The sequence below is a fragment of the Hyla sarda genome, chromosome 3, assembly GCF_029499605.1.
Source record: "Hyla sarda isolate aHylSar1 chromosome 3, aHylSar1.hap1, whole genome shotgun sequence".
NCBI lineage: Eukaryota > Metazoa > Chordata > Amphibia > Anura > Hylidae > Hyla > Hyla sarda.
In genome coordinates this window covers 413,848,881-413,865,248 of record NC_079191.1, presented here as the reverse complement: position 1 = coordinate 413,865,248, position 16,368 = coordinate 413,848,881, and the positions used below count along the sequence as shown (strand labels likewise).

The 16,368-nt window shown below is 44.9% G+C and overlaps 1 long non-coding RNA gene across 2 annotated transcripts in view; it reads left to right on the top strand.

Annotated features, from left to right (window-relative positions):
• Window positions 1–8,228: 8,228 nt before the first annotated feature.
• LOC130363000 (uncharacterized) overlaps window positions 8,229–16,368 on the top strand; it is a 101,031-nt gene continuing 92,891 nt past the window's right edge. For both annotated transcript variants that reach the window (XR_008891676.1, XR_008891677.1), the window contains exon 1: window positions 8,229–8,426. This is a non-coding gene — a long non-coding RNA (uncharacterized LOC130363000). The remainder of the gene's footprint in view (window positions 8,427–16,368) is intronic.

The window sequence follows — 16,368 nt, the reverse complement described above, 5'->3', positions numbered from 1 at the left end:
CTAGTAGTGAAGGAGCGCCGATCAGATGACATGGAGGCAGGTAGGAACCCTCTGCGTGTCCTCTTAGCTGACTGGGACTCTGCGATTTTGCCATGGTGGTCCCTATCAGCTCCCTGAGCCAAGCGGTAGGGCTGGGCGGTTTGGCCAAATATGTGTATCGTGGTATTTTTGTAACTTATGGCGGTTCCACGGTATGTAACAGTATTAATCCCCTACCCCCCCCCCCCCCCAAAAAAAAATAAATAAAAAATTATAAGCCCAGAGCTACGCTGTCCCCATCAGGGCAAATACTCACGTCACCCACAAGCACTGCTCTCCTCGTCCTCCTGTTTGTTCCGTCCGCCGGTGCTGACACTCTATAGCTGTATACTTATGCCCAGGTTGCAAAAGGTAAACAAAAATAAACTTTAACGCATGTTCCTGATAGGTGATAGGTTGAGCGCACCGGCTCCTTACATGACAGTGGGCTCAGCCTATCCCCGGCCATCGCTGCGGCCGGTGATAGGCTTACGCTGGGGACGTGAACGCCGGACAGCCGTCAGCCTATCACCGGCCGCAGCGATGGCCGGGGATAGGCTGAGCCCACTGTCATGTAAGGAGCCGGTGCGCTCAACCTATCACCAGCTGAGCCGGAACGTCGCTGCGGCCGGTGATAGGCTGACGGCTGTCCGACGTTCCATTCCCTAGGAAGCAGGTCCGGACTGACGGGGAAGGTGAGTTAAAGTTTATTTTGTTTACCTTTTGCAGCCCGGGCATAGGGATACAGTATAGAGCAGTGGTCTTCAACCTGCGGACCTCCAGATGTTGCAAAACTACAACTCCCAGCCGTTGGCTGTCCGGGCGTGCTGAAAGTTGTAGTTTTGCAACATCTGTTGGTTGAAGACCACTGGTATAGAGTGTCAGCGCCGGCGGCCGCAACAAGCAGGAGGATGCGGAGGGCAGTGCATGCGGGTGACATATGTGAGTAGTACCCCGATGGGGACAGCACAGCGCTGGGCTAATAATTGGGGGGGCAGAACAGCGCTCGCGGGTCACATATGATTAGTTCCCCGATGGGGACAGCGCAGCGCTGGGCTGATAATTCATTCCCAAAAGGGAGGGGCCAAACCGGTATTGCGGTATGTAGAGATGAGCGAACTTACAGTAAATTCAATTTGTCACAAACTTCTCGGCTCGGCAGTTGATGACTTTTCCTGCGTAAATTAGTTCAGCTTTCAGGTGCTCCGGTGGGCTGGAAAAGGTGGATACAGTCCTAGGAGACTCTTTCCTATGAATGTATCCACCTTTTCCAGCCCACGGGAGCACCTGAAAGCTGAACTAATTTATGCAGGAAAAGCCATCAACTGCCGAGCCGAGAAGTTCGTGATGAATCGAATTTACTGTAAGTTCGCTCATCTCTAGCGGTATGGGTTAAAATTCATATTGTGCAGCACAAAAATTTTGGTATTCGGTATGAACCAGTATACCGCCCAGCACTACTAAGTGGCATTTTTTTTTTGCTATTTTAGATGTGGTAATCAACTTTGATCTCTGTGTCTAAAGGGTTAACGCCGGGCACTAGACGCATCGGTGATGTCCAGCATTAGCCGTGGTCCCTGGCTAATATTTTTGCTACATTTTTGCAGCTGTGGTAATTTCTCACGTTACATGACAGTGAATGGGATTTGTAAAAAAACACATTTTATGGTCCAGGCAGCGGTGGCTCAGTCCTTTTTTTATTTTTATTAATAATTTATTTTTTTTTTTTTTTATATTGCTTTCAACCTGATTTTATACATCCAAAAGCCTTTCTGGGAATTGTCTGGACAAGAACGATCGCGTTTTATCAGCTTTACAAGACGCTCTTCTTAAGCCTTGTCACATTAGCTATGGCTTTGTGTTCCCGCTTCGCTATCGCTGGTTAAATGTTCCTGACGTGTCCCCATTAGAACTTCATTATAGTCGATCGGAGTGTTTTGTTATTTTTGCATACGTAAAAAAAAAGCACAATTTATTTTTTTGTTGTTTAACCTCTTCCAGAATTTGGACATACATATATGTTGCTATGACTTAAAGGGGTACTCCGGTGAAAACTATTTTTCTTTTAAATCAACTGGTGGCAGAAAGTTAAACATATTTGTAAATTACTTCTATTAAAAAATCTTAATCCTTCCTGTACTTATTAGCTGCTGAATACTACAGAGGAAATTATTTTCTTTTTGGAATACTCTGATAACATCACGAGCACAGTTCTCTCTGCTGACGTTATTATAATATTAATAACGCTTTATTTATTTATTGTTGTCCTTAGTGGGATTTGAACCCAAGTCCCCAGCACTGCAAGGCAGCAGTGCTAACCACTGAGCCACCATGTTGCCCTTAGAATACATCTGCTATGCATGGTTGCTAAAATGGACAGAGATGTCAGCAGAGAGCACTGTGTTCGTGATGTCATCAGTGTTCCAAAAAGAAAGGAATTTCCTCTGTAGCATTCAGCAGCTAATAAGTACTGGAAGGATTAAGATTTTTTAATAGTAAGTAATTTACAAATATGTTTAACTTTCTGCCACCAGTTGATTTAAAAGAAAAAAGGTTTTCACCGGAGTACCCCTTTAAAGGGGTTATCCAGAAATAGAAAAACTGAGCTAATCTCTTTCAAAAACCGTTCACTGTCTGTCTCCAGGTTGTGTGTGGTTCTACAGCTCGGTATCATTGAAGTGAATGGAGCCAAGTTTTAATACCAAAGACACAACCTGGAGACAGACAGGGAGCTGTTTTTGAAAGGAATAAGCTCTGTTTTTCTATTCCTGGATAACCCCTTTAATACTGTCAATTACAGCCATGTAAATGTGACCATACACACACACACACACACGATGCTGCATATAGCTAGGGCTACGCTGTATCCTCGGCCACCGCACGATGTTGTATGCCTGGACCGCAGACAATGGAAATGATTGTGGTTTTGCGTCCTTGGAAGATTTTTGGAGACGTCAGGTGACCACTTGTAGTTGCGATTAAGGCAGCGCAACATAGGCCGCAGTCACTGTGTAGCCCTAGCCCAGTGTTTTCCAACCAGGGTGCCTCCAGCTGTTGCAAAACTACAACCCCCAGCATGCCCAGACAGCCTTCGGCTGTCTGGGCATGCTGGGAGTTGTAGTTTAGCAACAGCTTGACTTCAATTCAACTTTTCACTTCATGTAGCTCCATGTTGAAGTTGTGATTAGTAGGGTTCTGGTGCTGAAACAACCCACTGATCGCTAGATCATTATAGTGGGTATATAGAGTCAGACAGCGATTCCTATTATTAAGCATTGAAACTTGGAGATAAGGAAGAGTTAATGCTACTATTGTAACCTATATATTAATGTTAGAGGATGATAGGAATGATAGCAATGATAGAGGTGGTGTTTTCATTGTCTAATTTAATGGGAATGTACCACCTAAATTTTTATAGATGTATATTATATACTGTGTGTGTAAATATATATATATATATATATATATATATATATATATATATACCATATTTTTCGCTCCATAAGACGCACCTAGGTTTTAGAGGAGGAAAACAAGAAAAAAAAATATTCTGAACCAAACCCCCCTTGTAAACAGCAGGACCCCTCTTGTGTGGCCAGCAGGACCCCCCCTTGTGGCCAGCAGGACCCCCCTTGTAAACGGCAGGACCCTCCCTGTGGCCAGCAGGACCCCCCCTTGTGGCTAGCAGGACCCCCCCCCCTTGTGGCTAGCAGGACTCCCCTTGTAGCCAGCAGGACCCCCTTGTGGCCAGCAGGACCCCCCCTTGTAAACAGCAGGACCCCTCTTGTGGCCAGCAGGACCCCCCTTGTAGCCAGCAGGACTCCCCTTGTAGCCAGCAGAACCCCCCTTGTAGCCAGCAGGACCCCCCCCCCTTGTGGCCAGCAGGACCCCCCTTGTAAACAGCAGGACCCCCCCCCCTTGTGGCCAGAAGGACCCCCCTTGTAGCCAGAAGGACCCCCTTGTGGCCAGCAGGACCCCCCCCCCCTTGTAAACAGCAGGACCCCTCTTGTGGCCAGCAGGACCCCCCCCCCCCCTCGTGGCCAGCAGGACCCCCCTTGTAGCCAGCAGGACCCCCCTTGTAGCCAGCAGAACCCCCCTTGTAAACAGCAGGACCCCCCTTGTAGCCAGCAGGACCCCCCTTGTAGCCAGCAGGACCCCCCTTGTAGCCAGCAGGACCCCCCTTGTAGCCAGCAGAACCCCCCTTGTAAACAGCAGGACCCCCCTTGTAAACAGCAGGACCCCCCTTGTAGTTGCTTACTTATCACTACTGCTGCCCTGTTCTGCCGTCCGCATAATGGAGTCTATGGAGGAGGATGTCACACACTCCTCCATAAGACTCCATTATGCGGACAGGAGAACGGGACAGCGGCAGTAAAGGGAATGGCAGAACGGGGCAGCGGCGTGAATCAGAGAACGGGGCAGCGGAGCACTTCACCGTACAGACCCAGGAGCAGGTAAGCTTTACAGCCTCCCCTCGGCATCCTTCGCTGCACTTCGGCACACACATTCGCTCCATAAGACGCACAGACAGTTCCTTCCTACTTTTGGGGGAGAAAAATTGCGTCTTATGGAGCGAAAAATACGGTATAGATTATATATATATAACCCCTTAAGGACGACAGTTTTTATCATTTTTGAATTTTCGTTTTTCCTCCTCAGCTTCTAAAAATCATAACGCTTTCCATTTTCCACCTACAGACCCATACGAGAGCTTGTTTTTTGTGGGACTAATTTTACTTTGTAATGACATCAATAATTTCACCACAAAATCTACAGCGAAACCAGGAAAAATCTATATATTTGTGGGGCTAAATTAAAAATAAAAACGTCATTTTGTAAATTTTGGGGGCTATCGATTCTTCGCAGAGCACTTTACCGTAAGTCCGTAAGTTACTTTATGCACGAAAATTTGTAGGTTTTAAATTGTCCTCTTCTGACCCCTATAACTTTTTTTTATTTTTCCGTATACGGGGATGTGTGAGGGCTTGCTTGTTTTTTGCACGATGATCTGTAGTTTTTATCGGTACCATTTTTGTTTTGATGGGACTTTTTGATCAGTTTTTAAACATATTTTTCTAGGGTATAGAAAGTAACCAAAAATATGCAATTTAGGACCTTGGTATTTTTTTTATGTATACGCCATTGAACGTGCGGTTCAATTAATGTTATATTTTTATAGTTTGGACATTTGTGCACATGGCGATACCACACATGCTTATTTTTATTATGTTTACATATTTTTTATATAGAATTTGGGAAAAGGGGGGTGATTTAAACTTTTAATATGGAAGGGGTTAATGTTTTTTTTTTTTTTTTTTACACTTTTTAGTCCCCTTAGGGGACTTTTAGGAGGAATCATTAGATTCCTCATGCAGATCAATATAGTTCCATAGAACCACATTGATCTGTGTGCTCTGCGCTCGATTGATAAAGCCTGGACCTGCCAGGCTCTATCAATCACAGAGCCATGGACCGGACTACAGGAGAGGTGTGTGTGTGTATATATATATATATACATATATATATATATATATATATATATATAATCAGGGGCGGACCAAATAAAGCAAGGGCCCCCAGCAAGACTCCACCCTTGGCCCCAATCAGTATGTATATGAGTATTTGCCATGGAAAGGAATAGGGGGTGCAATGCGCTTGAGGCTAGGGCTGGGCGGTATGGCCAAATATGTGTATCGCGGTATTTTTGTAACTTATTGCGGTTCCACGGTATATAACGGTATCTCCCCCCCCCCCCCCAAAAAAAATAAATTAATTATTAGCCCAGCGCTGCGCTGTCCCCATCGGGGTACTACTCATGTCACCCGCAAGTGCTGCCCTCCTCGTCCTCCTGTTTGTTGCGGCCGCCGGCACTGACACTCTATAGCTGTATCCCTATGCCCGGGCTGCAAAAGGTAAACAAACATAAACTTTTACGCATGTTCCTACATTGGCCTTACGCTCTTCCTCGGGACTTGAACGTCGGACAGCCGTCAGCCTATCACCAGCCACAGCGATGTTCCGCCTCGACCGGTGATAGGCTGAGCCCACTGTCATGTAAGAAGTCGGCAGAACAGCGCTGGTGAGTCACATATGATTAGTTCCCTGATGTGAGGACAGCGCTGCGCTAGGCTGACAATTCATTCCCGAGGGGGAGGGGCCAAACCGGTATTGCGGTATGGGTTAAAATTCATATCGTGGAGCACAAAAATTTCGGTATTCGGTATGAACCGGTATACCGCCCAGCCCTACTTGAGGCTATGGTGTACTTTGAGGGATGGCAATGCCAATCACCTTAACTACACCAAGGTCTTAGAGACACTGAACTATCCTCCTCCTTTTTATGCCAACTTGGGATTTCTGTCTGTGATACCCAGTCCAACTTGGCTCCAGCCTCCACTCACCATAAAAGGGTAATCCGGTAGAAAACTTTTTTTTTTTTTTAATCAACTGGTGCCAGAAAGTTAAACAGATTTATAAATTACTTCAATTAAAAGTTCTTAATCCTTCCAGTACTTATTAGTGTCTGTATACTACAGAGGAAATTCTTTTCTTTTTGGATTTCTTTTCTGTCACGACCACAGTGCTCTCTGCTGACACCTCTGTCCATTTTAGGAACTGTCTAGAGCAGCATATGTTTGATATGGGGAATTTCTCTTGCTCTGGACAGTTCCTAAAATAGACAGAGGTGTCAGCAGACAGAAAAGAAATCCATGAAGAAAAGTATTTCCTCTGTAGTATACAGCCACTGATAAGTACTGGAAGGATTAAGAATTTTTAATATAAGTCATTTACAAATATGTTTACCTTTCTGGCACCAGTTGATTAAAAAAAAAACTCATATCTCTGACTGTTCCATCATATAGTGAGAGTTGAAAGGCAGGTAGAAAATAGTAACTAGTCCAATCATAAGCCACACACTTTACCTTTTTTCCCCACTGCTTGGCTGAGGATTTATTACAGAAATAGCACAGCAGCACAGAGTATTTCTGGAGGGAACTGTAGTGAGTGTAGTAGACTGTCTGCTTCACTACAGTTCCTGCCAGAAATACTCTGTGCTGCTGGGAAGCCTACTCCATCTTCTACCTGCCTTTCACCACCTACATGATGGTACAGTCAGAGATATAAGTTATATTTCACATATATTTCACATATAACTTATATCTCAGACTGTGCCATCATGTAGGGAGCAGTGAAAGGCGGGTAGAAGATACATACAACTATACAATTCATAAACCACCCACCTGCCTGGCCAGGCTAGCCTGTTAATGTGTCCATGCTGATGCCGACTGAGAATGCTGGCCTAGAGATCAGGGCACTTCTTCTGCGGGGCTCTGTGCACCGAGGACAAGCAGGGTGGGCGCACTTGTCTTCAGCGGCAGCAGTGAACTCCGGTGCTGCCACTCTTAGACGTGAGGTTCACATGACCATAGCGCCTCTCCCACTGCAGTTCTCTTAAAGGGCCGCCGCTACAGTGGCTGTCTTGCAGCAGAATAACGGTAACAGCTTAGTGCCCGGCTCTGACATCGGAGCCACACAAACCTCCGATTTTATGTGATATTATATATGAAAGGTGGCGGATGGGCCTTCGGACAGTGAATTCAGTTAATCAAACACCCGGTGGGAGCAGGCGGGATTGGTTTAAAAATCATTGTTGGTACTATTGGTACCGGCTCTTCCCGGCACCCCTGGCACGGTGGATACCAGGGTAATAATTAAGTGTTAGCACTAGCTGTTTTTGGGCCCCGGCTTAGTAGTGGATTTCGTCTACAAGACGGCTTCCACTACAAAGCCTAATAAGTCAATTATAAAAATAAAAAAATTACACATTTAAAAATATATATATATATAAAAAAAAAAAACCTCGTTAGCCCTTTTATTGAATTAAAAAGATGCTGGTCATCATCACAGTACACCATATCTGACGTAGTCCTCTACATTCACGTATCTGAAATGAGAAGAAAACAGCTGACGACTGATTGTCCTAAAATGGACACCATACAGTGGTGTCATGGTGCAGTCCACTACATAGATGGATGTATGTCCCAATCTATACTGGAAGATAGAGATTAACCCTATGGGGAGATTTATCAAAACCTGTCCAGAGGAAAAGTTGCTGAGTTGCCCATAGCAACCAATCAGATCGCTTCTTTCATTTTTGAAAAGACCTCTGAAAAATGGAAGACGCGATCTGATTGGTTGCTATGGGCAACTCAGCAACTTTTCCTCTGGACAGGTTTTGATAAATCTCCCCCATATACAGATGTCTTTACAGATATAGTTACAGATTTGCGTCCTTATGGCTCATGGTCTGTTTTTAGAGCTCTGTATGGAAATCCTCCCATGCAAATTAAAGAGCATTTTTATCCCTGAAAATGATCTCCTGCTCCGTGTGGGGGCAATGTCCAGAGGTCAGTAGTTTTCTAAGGAAGTCACACTCCTAGCATGCTTAACCAGCATGAAAAACTATAAAAACCTTCATATGCTGCAGCACGTAAAAGATGGATTGTTTGTACAGGACATAATTCACATGACTATGTCAGTGTTTCCCAACCAGGGTGCCTCCAGCTGTTGCAAAAACTGCAACTCCCAGCATGCCCAGACAGCCTTTGGCTGGAGACATGGCACTGGAATAATGGGGCCCAAAAACAGTAGCCTACAGCCCCACATAGTGCCATAAAGTGCACAAATAATTCTGTCATATAGTGCCAATAGTTTTACAACAGCTGGAGGCACCCTGGTTGGGAAACACTGGATAGCATTACCATGGGATTGCACAGCTCTATGTATTCAGCTCCTGACCTAGCCTGCCTTTGGCTGTCCGGGGAAGCTGGGAGTTGTAGCAACAGCTGGAGGCACCCTGGTTGGGAAACACTGGTCTAAGGTGACCTTTCCTATCATACAACAATGAAAAATGATATTTATATGCACTTGTCTATTGTATTGTTTTCTCACCTACTGTGCTAGAGGTAGGTATTCCCTGGGAATAGTTTCCGCTATGTTAATAATTAATGGGAATAACAACCCTTGTGTAAGCTTTAAAATGTCTCCTCTCTGGGGTCGATCCTACCTTGTACTCTTCAGCCTTGACACCTAAATCTTCTTCTTCAGACCTCGTCTTGTGCAGAGTTGGCTGAGGACAATGTAGTGAAATATTAAAGGGGTTATCCAGGAAAAAACTTTTATTTATATATCAACTGGCTCCAGAAAGTTAAACAGATTTGTAAATTACTTCTATTAAAAAATCTTAATCCTTTCAGTACTTATGAGCTGCTGAAGTTGAGTTGCTCTTTTCTTACTAAGTGCTCTCTGATGACACCTGTCTCGGGAGCTGTCCAGAGTAGAAGCAAATCCCCATAGTAAACCTCTTCTACTCTGTGCAGTTCCCGAGACAAGCAGAGATGTCAGCAAAGAGCACTGTTGTCAGACAAAAAAGAACAACTCAACTTCAGCAGCTGATAATTATTGGAAGGATTAAGATTTTTTTTTAATAGATGTAATTTACAAATCTGTTTAACTTTCTGGAGCCAGTTGATATAAATTTTTTTTATCTAGCTCATAAATCCCTCAGTCTGCTGCTTACTCTTTCTGATATCCACTGCTCAGAGAAGGGGAAAGCATTGAGCCCGGCCTCACTCACCATGCATTCACTTCCTCCCTGCATCTGCTGTGTAGTGCTGGGTCTTTTCATTCAATCACTGCAGGCTGCTCTGTAACCCCCTACTCTCTGTTTTCATTCTGCAGTCTGATAGGACAGGAGTGAGCACAGAGGAGTGCTAGTCCCGCCCTCACTTTCTGGACTTTGTCCAATCCTGTGCTTCAGGTGGGTCAAAGACGATGCTGCAGCAGAACAGGATTATGTTCTGGATGGTATGGGGACCCCTAGTGGTCTTTTATAAAAGGCGTGATTTCTATAAAAAAGAGAGTACAATTTTTTATGCATTATGTTAGAAGGATGTGGGCCCCTGGATCTGTACAATAAAGCTTCTAGTATTTGAGCCATGTTTTAGTTCCTGGAACTCTAAAGCATCCATACAATAGATCTTTTGTCCCTAGGGGTAAAGAACCCTTATGGGCCTCCATATCGCTCCCATATGCCTGAGTTCAATCCAAGGTTCCTTAGGTATATAACATTGAGAATCAGATGTATTTTATACTCGTGCTTTGGTCACAAGAGAGTCATAGGCCGACCCTAATGCAAACCCATAAAGGGACTTAAGCCTTATTGTTATACATTTCGCCTTGGTCAGATGGACCATAATCTGCTTTAAGTGAACTAATCCTGTAAAAGGGACCGTGAGACACTGACGGACTCTCAGGACGCGGCGTACTAAATCAGTCGTATAATCGCAGGTCACTGGAGACAAGGGCGGCCGCGGATCCTTCGCTGACCTTATAGATTTGACAACATTTAGGTGCATAGGAATAATTTTAGCTAAAACAATAACATTTCTCATCCGCTTGGGGTCATATGATGCAAAGATAGGATGAATTAGATGTCTACAACTCCCAGAATGCCCTGCAGCCTTTCTACATGGAATCTGGCTAATAAGTGATGTGCCTTTTTTTTTTTTTCGGCTTCATGTTGTTAAAGGGGTACTCCACCCCTGGACATCTTATCCCCTATCCAAGGGATAGGGGATAAGATGCCTGATCATGGGGGGTCCGGCCGCAGGGACCCTCCGCGATCTCTGGGCTGGCACCCCGGCTTTCTGAACATAAATGTTTGCCACGCCCCCTCTATTCATGGGGAAGGGGGTGACGGCTGTGGTCGCTGGTGACGTCACGACCACGGCTGCCCAATCCTGACTCTTTGAACATAAATGCCGTCTCGGAGACCGCAGATGTTCCTGCGACTGGACCCATGCGATCAGACATCTTATCTCCTATCCTTTAGTTAGGGGATAAGATGTCTGGCAGCAAAGTACCCCTTTACATGTGCTTGGAAAATTTCCAGTGCATGTGCTCAGGTTTGCAGAATCTCCATGCACTAGCACTGGTGGCAGATTGTCCTTGGATTGAATGGACATTTAGCTGCGGAATCCCCACCGAAACGTGAACAGATCCTAAAGAGGAAGTTTTGCAAGTATGAAACTAGAAAGCATCAGCTTTTTATTTTATACATTTCTGTAAATCACTTCCCTCGCTCTCGGAATTGACATCTCACATGTCTCTGTAAGGTCCCAGTACAGGACATGGTCCTGCACTACACTTAGGCCCTGTCAGGTGTAGTCCCTCAGTGACCTGGGGCTCTCCTGCAATGTCTCCCCTGCTGTGTATTAATGTATAGACAGTATAAAGGACCTGTGAGATGTCATATGTTATGTCATCACATGATGTTACCCAGAGGGGGCGGCCATTACAATTCTCCCTCTTTCATCACTTTACTGGGACCAGCAAACACCAGAGATCTCAGTGCTAGTGTCCAGCTACCTGGAAGGCCTCAAATCTACAGTCATTCCAGTAAGTCAAGTCTATGTCTTCTGTCACTACCTATAGTCATGTCCAGCCTAAAGTCAAGATGCTAAAGTCTATTACAAGTCTAGTTGGTCCCAGCAAGCTGCGAGGTCCTTCTGTGTTCCTGGCCACGTCTCTGGGATTCTGGCCGAGCTGTGGAGATAATTCCATCTGTCTTAAACTCAGTAAAGCCTCCGCTAAAGCATAACTTGGTTGTGGACTCTCCTCTCACTGCCTAGCCATTGGAATAGCAGAGATACTGTCATGTGGTTCCAGTACCCAAAAAAAACACTCTGGCGTCATGAACATTAGGGGTTAATACCATCTTGCCCCATCCACCTACACCGCTACATACCATGGTCCTGCCCTCACCGTGGGTCATCACATCTCCTTCAACTTAACCAGTGTTTTACGAACCCATGTGCCTCCAGGTGTTGCAAAACTACAACTCCCAGCATGCCTGTGCAGCCGTTCTACATGGAATCTGGCTAATAGGCGATGTGTCTTTATTTTTTTTTTGTTGCTTCATATTGTTAAAGGGGTACTCCACCCCTGGACATCTTATCCCCTATCCAAGGGATAGGGGATAAGATGCCTGATTGCGGGGGTCTGGCTGCAGGGACCCTCCGCGATCTCTGGGCCGGCACCCCGGCGTTCTGAACATAAATGTTTGCCACACCCCCTCCATTCATGTCTATGGGGGAAGGGGGTGACAGATGTGGTCGCTGGTGACGTCACGACCGCGGCTGCCCAATCCTGACTCTTTGAACATAAATGCCGGCCTGGAGATCACAGATGTTCCTGCGACTGGACCCATGCGATCAGACATCTTATCTCCTATCCTTTAGATAGGGGATAAGATGTCTGGTGGCAAAGTACCCCTTTACATGTGCTTGGAAAATTTCCAGTGCGTGTGCTCAGGTTTACAGAATCTCCATGCACTTGCACTGGTGGCAGATTGTCCTTGGATGGGATGCACATTTAGTTGCGGAATCCCCACCGAAACGTGAACCTGATCCTAAAGAAGAAGTTTTGTAAATATGAATCTAGAAAGCATCAGCTTTTTATTTTCAAAATTTCTGTTAATCCCTTCCCTCTCTCTTGGAATTGACATCTCACATGTCTCCTTCAACTTAACCAGTGTTTTACGAACCCAAAGGCTGTCCGGGCATGCTGGGAATTGTAGTTTTGCAACAGCTGGAGGCACCCTGGTTGAACCACTGCTGAACCAAAACTGATGGCAAGAAACCACAGAGTGCATTAGACCTGGTGTGTTGTATCCTATCAGCAATATCCAAGTAAGGAATAAATTGTGGCACTCACCATGTCTCGTAGAGTACACACATCAAATTGGGGGGGATGTACATGGATGGGGGTGTACAGCAGAGACTCCAGAAGCTGTTTCACACTAGTTAATGCTTTATCGCCAACCCTACACAGATGTAGGTATGTTACTCAATAAATTAGAAATCTGGCGACATGGTGAGTGCCTCAATTTATTTCTTACTTGGCTATAGCACCACTGTATGTCACCAAGGTATTGCTTTACGCTCCTACTATAGAATATTATTGCTGCAATTATTCCTAGTGTTGGTGTGGAGCCAGTACCGGTGTAATGAAGAAAACTGTTCCCTCATAGCCGAATGTGACTTGTATAGTGATTGGCTGAGACACGCACACACCCTCCACACACCCTCGGCTACGGGGGCACAGTCTTCTGGATGGATGATGTGCAGAGAACCTGTGTCCCTGTTTCCATGAGAGATGGTAGAGGGGATGGTGAAAACTTTGTCCTGCTGTTAAAGAAGAAAACTGTGTCACTGTAGAAGAGACTGTGTGGATGGTGTGCGTGCGCGCCCCTCAGCCAACGCCTCAGCCAATCACTGCCCGAGTCACATTCGGCTTCAGGGACACAGTTTTCTTCATTACCGGACTATCTTGACTTATTCTTATCTCACATAAGAATATCTCTCATCTTCACCTATTAACACCATTGGGAAAAATCATATGTAGTTTTATATTTGATTCCCCCTATTATCATAAATGTATGTTAGACATCGCACTTCCCACCACAAATGATAATAATACAATAAAAAAAATCCTTTTCACTGCCAGCAATGATCTACGTACCCAAGGTAAAAAGTATACGTGTGGTGTATGTTTTTAACATGGGAGTCTATGGCTAAGTTCACACGAGTTGCAGGATTCCTGTGTTCTCTAAACACAGAATTCTGCCTAAATTCAAGCCCCGTAGAGTTCGATGGGATTCCGCCTTAAATCCCGCAAAATTTTAAGACCGGTTCTTAAGTTTTGCGGAATGTGGAATTTCCACGGCAACTATTCGCAGAATACTGTACATGTGATTAAACCCTTAGGGTAGGATCATGCGTAGCGCATCCACAGCGTATTTCACTGTGGATGCAATGATGACCGTCGCTAGAGTGAGCCTCCTGCACTGTCCGTATGTCCTGCGTGTCTGCTCGTAGCAGCAATCCGCCGCTATGAGCAGACACACAGTGATCTGCGAGTCTGTAGCAAACAGTTTACTATGGACTCGCAGGTCCCTGTGTGCCTGCTCATAGCGGCGGATTGCTGCTACGAGCGGACATGCAGGACACATGGGCACAGCAAGGAGCTCACTCTAAGGGCAGTCAGTAGCACATCCGCAGCAGGAAACACGTCGTGGATGCGCTTCCTTTGACCCTACACTTAAAGGAAATCTCCGGCAAAAATTTACTTATCACTCATGTGGATAGTGACCACCGGGAAAAGACCCCAGTACAGCTCTCAGGCATCATCAGCGCTCCCATAGACATGAATGGAGCACAAGCCATCTACCAGTAGATGATGTGCACTCCTCATTAAGGGTCCCGTCCTGGAGATCAGCTACTTATCCCTTATCCTGTGGATAGGGGATAAGTTCATTTATGCTGGAGTTCCCCTTTAAGGTTTAAAGTTCATTATCATCAACATGGCAATGCATTTCTGGTCATCCAGCATCCAATGGATAACCTTCACACATGTAGCAAATTGATCCAATTTTTCCAACACATTATTGTGCTGTCTTTGGGTGTGAAGGTGAGATGTATGGGGCAGATGTTGTAGCCCAGGGGCAGATGTTATTAACCCCTAAATGTTCGTGACGCCAGGGTGTGGTTTTCCTGGTACCTACCCAAACGGTAGTACCACTATTCCAAGGTTAGGAAGGGTAATAATTGTCCAAGACCAGGTTAGAGTTAACAGTAGCTTTACTGAGGTAGACAGATGGAAATACCCTTTACAGCTAGGCCAGGATACTAGCTCTGAGATGTCTGGTCTTTACTGTGCCTCAGTAGGAAGTGTGGTAGAAGAGAGCAATTGTAATGGCTGCCCTTCTTATAAAGGGGGCTGAGCCAGAAGCCCATAGGTCAAGTTGCAAGTCACCTGGTTAGCTGGTGCTCTCTGGGTAACAAACACATCATATGAGCACATTATCATGTGACTAACTCAAAGGTCCTTTATCCATAGCATACATAACACTATACATTATATATATCACTATGGGGGAGACATTGCAGGAGAACCCATAGGACACAAAGGGACTCAATCTGACAGGGCCTAGGTACTGTATGGGACTATATCCTCGACGAATGGTCCTGTAAGGCTTGGGGCTGAATGCAGTCCTGGGGCATTGTAACCCAACATCCATTTCCAGGCTGTTGTTTAACAAAAACTGACAATGCAATAGAGTCTTTGTATGAATGTCCATACATGCTCTGATAGAATAATAGTAACATACCTAGGACTATGGTATAACATGACTTATGGACTATGACTATATATATATATATATATATACACTATGACAGTTGACTATGCATATTATGACATTTGACTATGCATAACAATACTTTATACAAGACTAGACATGACACTGGTGGATTGGGTTGCCGTAGGCTCTCTGCCCAATGCCTTGGTTGCTGGTGTCCCTTGGCATTACACACTTCTCCCCAGAACACTGGTTATTTTTATGCTAGGCATTTTTCTTGTGCTAGACACACTTTTGTAGATAACATTTGACATTCTTTTACCTTTGACTTTTATTACGTGCCTCTGTAAGTATCAGGAATACCTTCTGGACAGTAAAGTTTCTTGAGCACGGAGGACACAAGAAATATCATATTTGACATTTGAAATATGACATTTGTATGGACTGTGTGGTTGTGAGTGTTACAGTCCTAATGTACATGACTTTGGGTGTACTTTATGTGAACTGATGACTATGTGTAGTACACGACTTTACTGTTTACTGTACTTGATGCTGGTGATGGGGTGAAATGTTGCTTCTCCCAATTGGTTCAGGACAACCCCTCCAAGAAAACTACCAGGCATCAAAAAAAAAGAAAAAGAAAATAAAATTCTGTACACTATGACTTCTGGTGTACAACAACTTATATACATTTTATTAGACCATAGCAGTTATAATGCAGGACCGTAAACATTTCAGTGCAAGACCGTAACCCCTTTTTTTTTTCTTGTACATAATAGCAACAAAAATACATTACTTTGGAATGTTTACAAATCTGTCCATGTATTGCTCAGCAGAGTTCATTAGCTCAGCGCTCAGGTCAATTCTCCTGTACCTAAGGAGTCTCTCCGCCGAAGCCGGGCACAACACTTACGAGATTGGTTACTGCAAAAAACTTTTCTTGACGAGTCCGTCAGGCACTGTGCTTGAACGTTACTGTAGAACCTAAAACAACAAAAGTTTGTGCTTGCACACACAAGTCAATTTAGTCATACGACCAAGTCTGGTGGATTTACTGTACACAAGTTACCTTGACAACGTTCTTTCCCAGCCTCGCCTGTCGGACTGGGCCCTAGGTTGGGATATGAATCTAGGGTTGCGAGACTGGG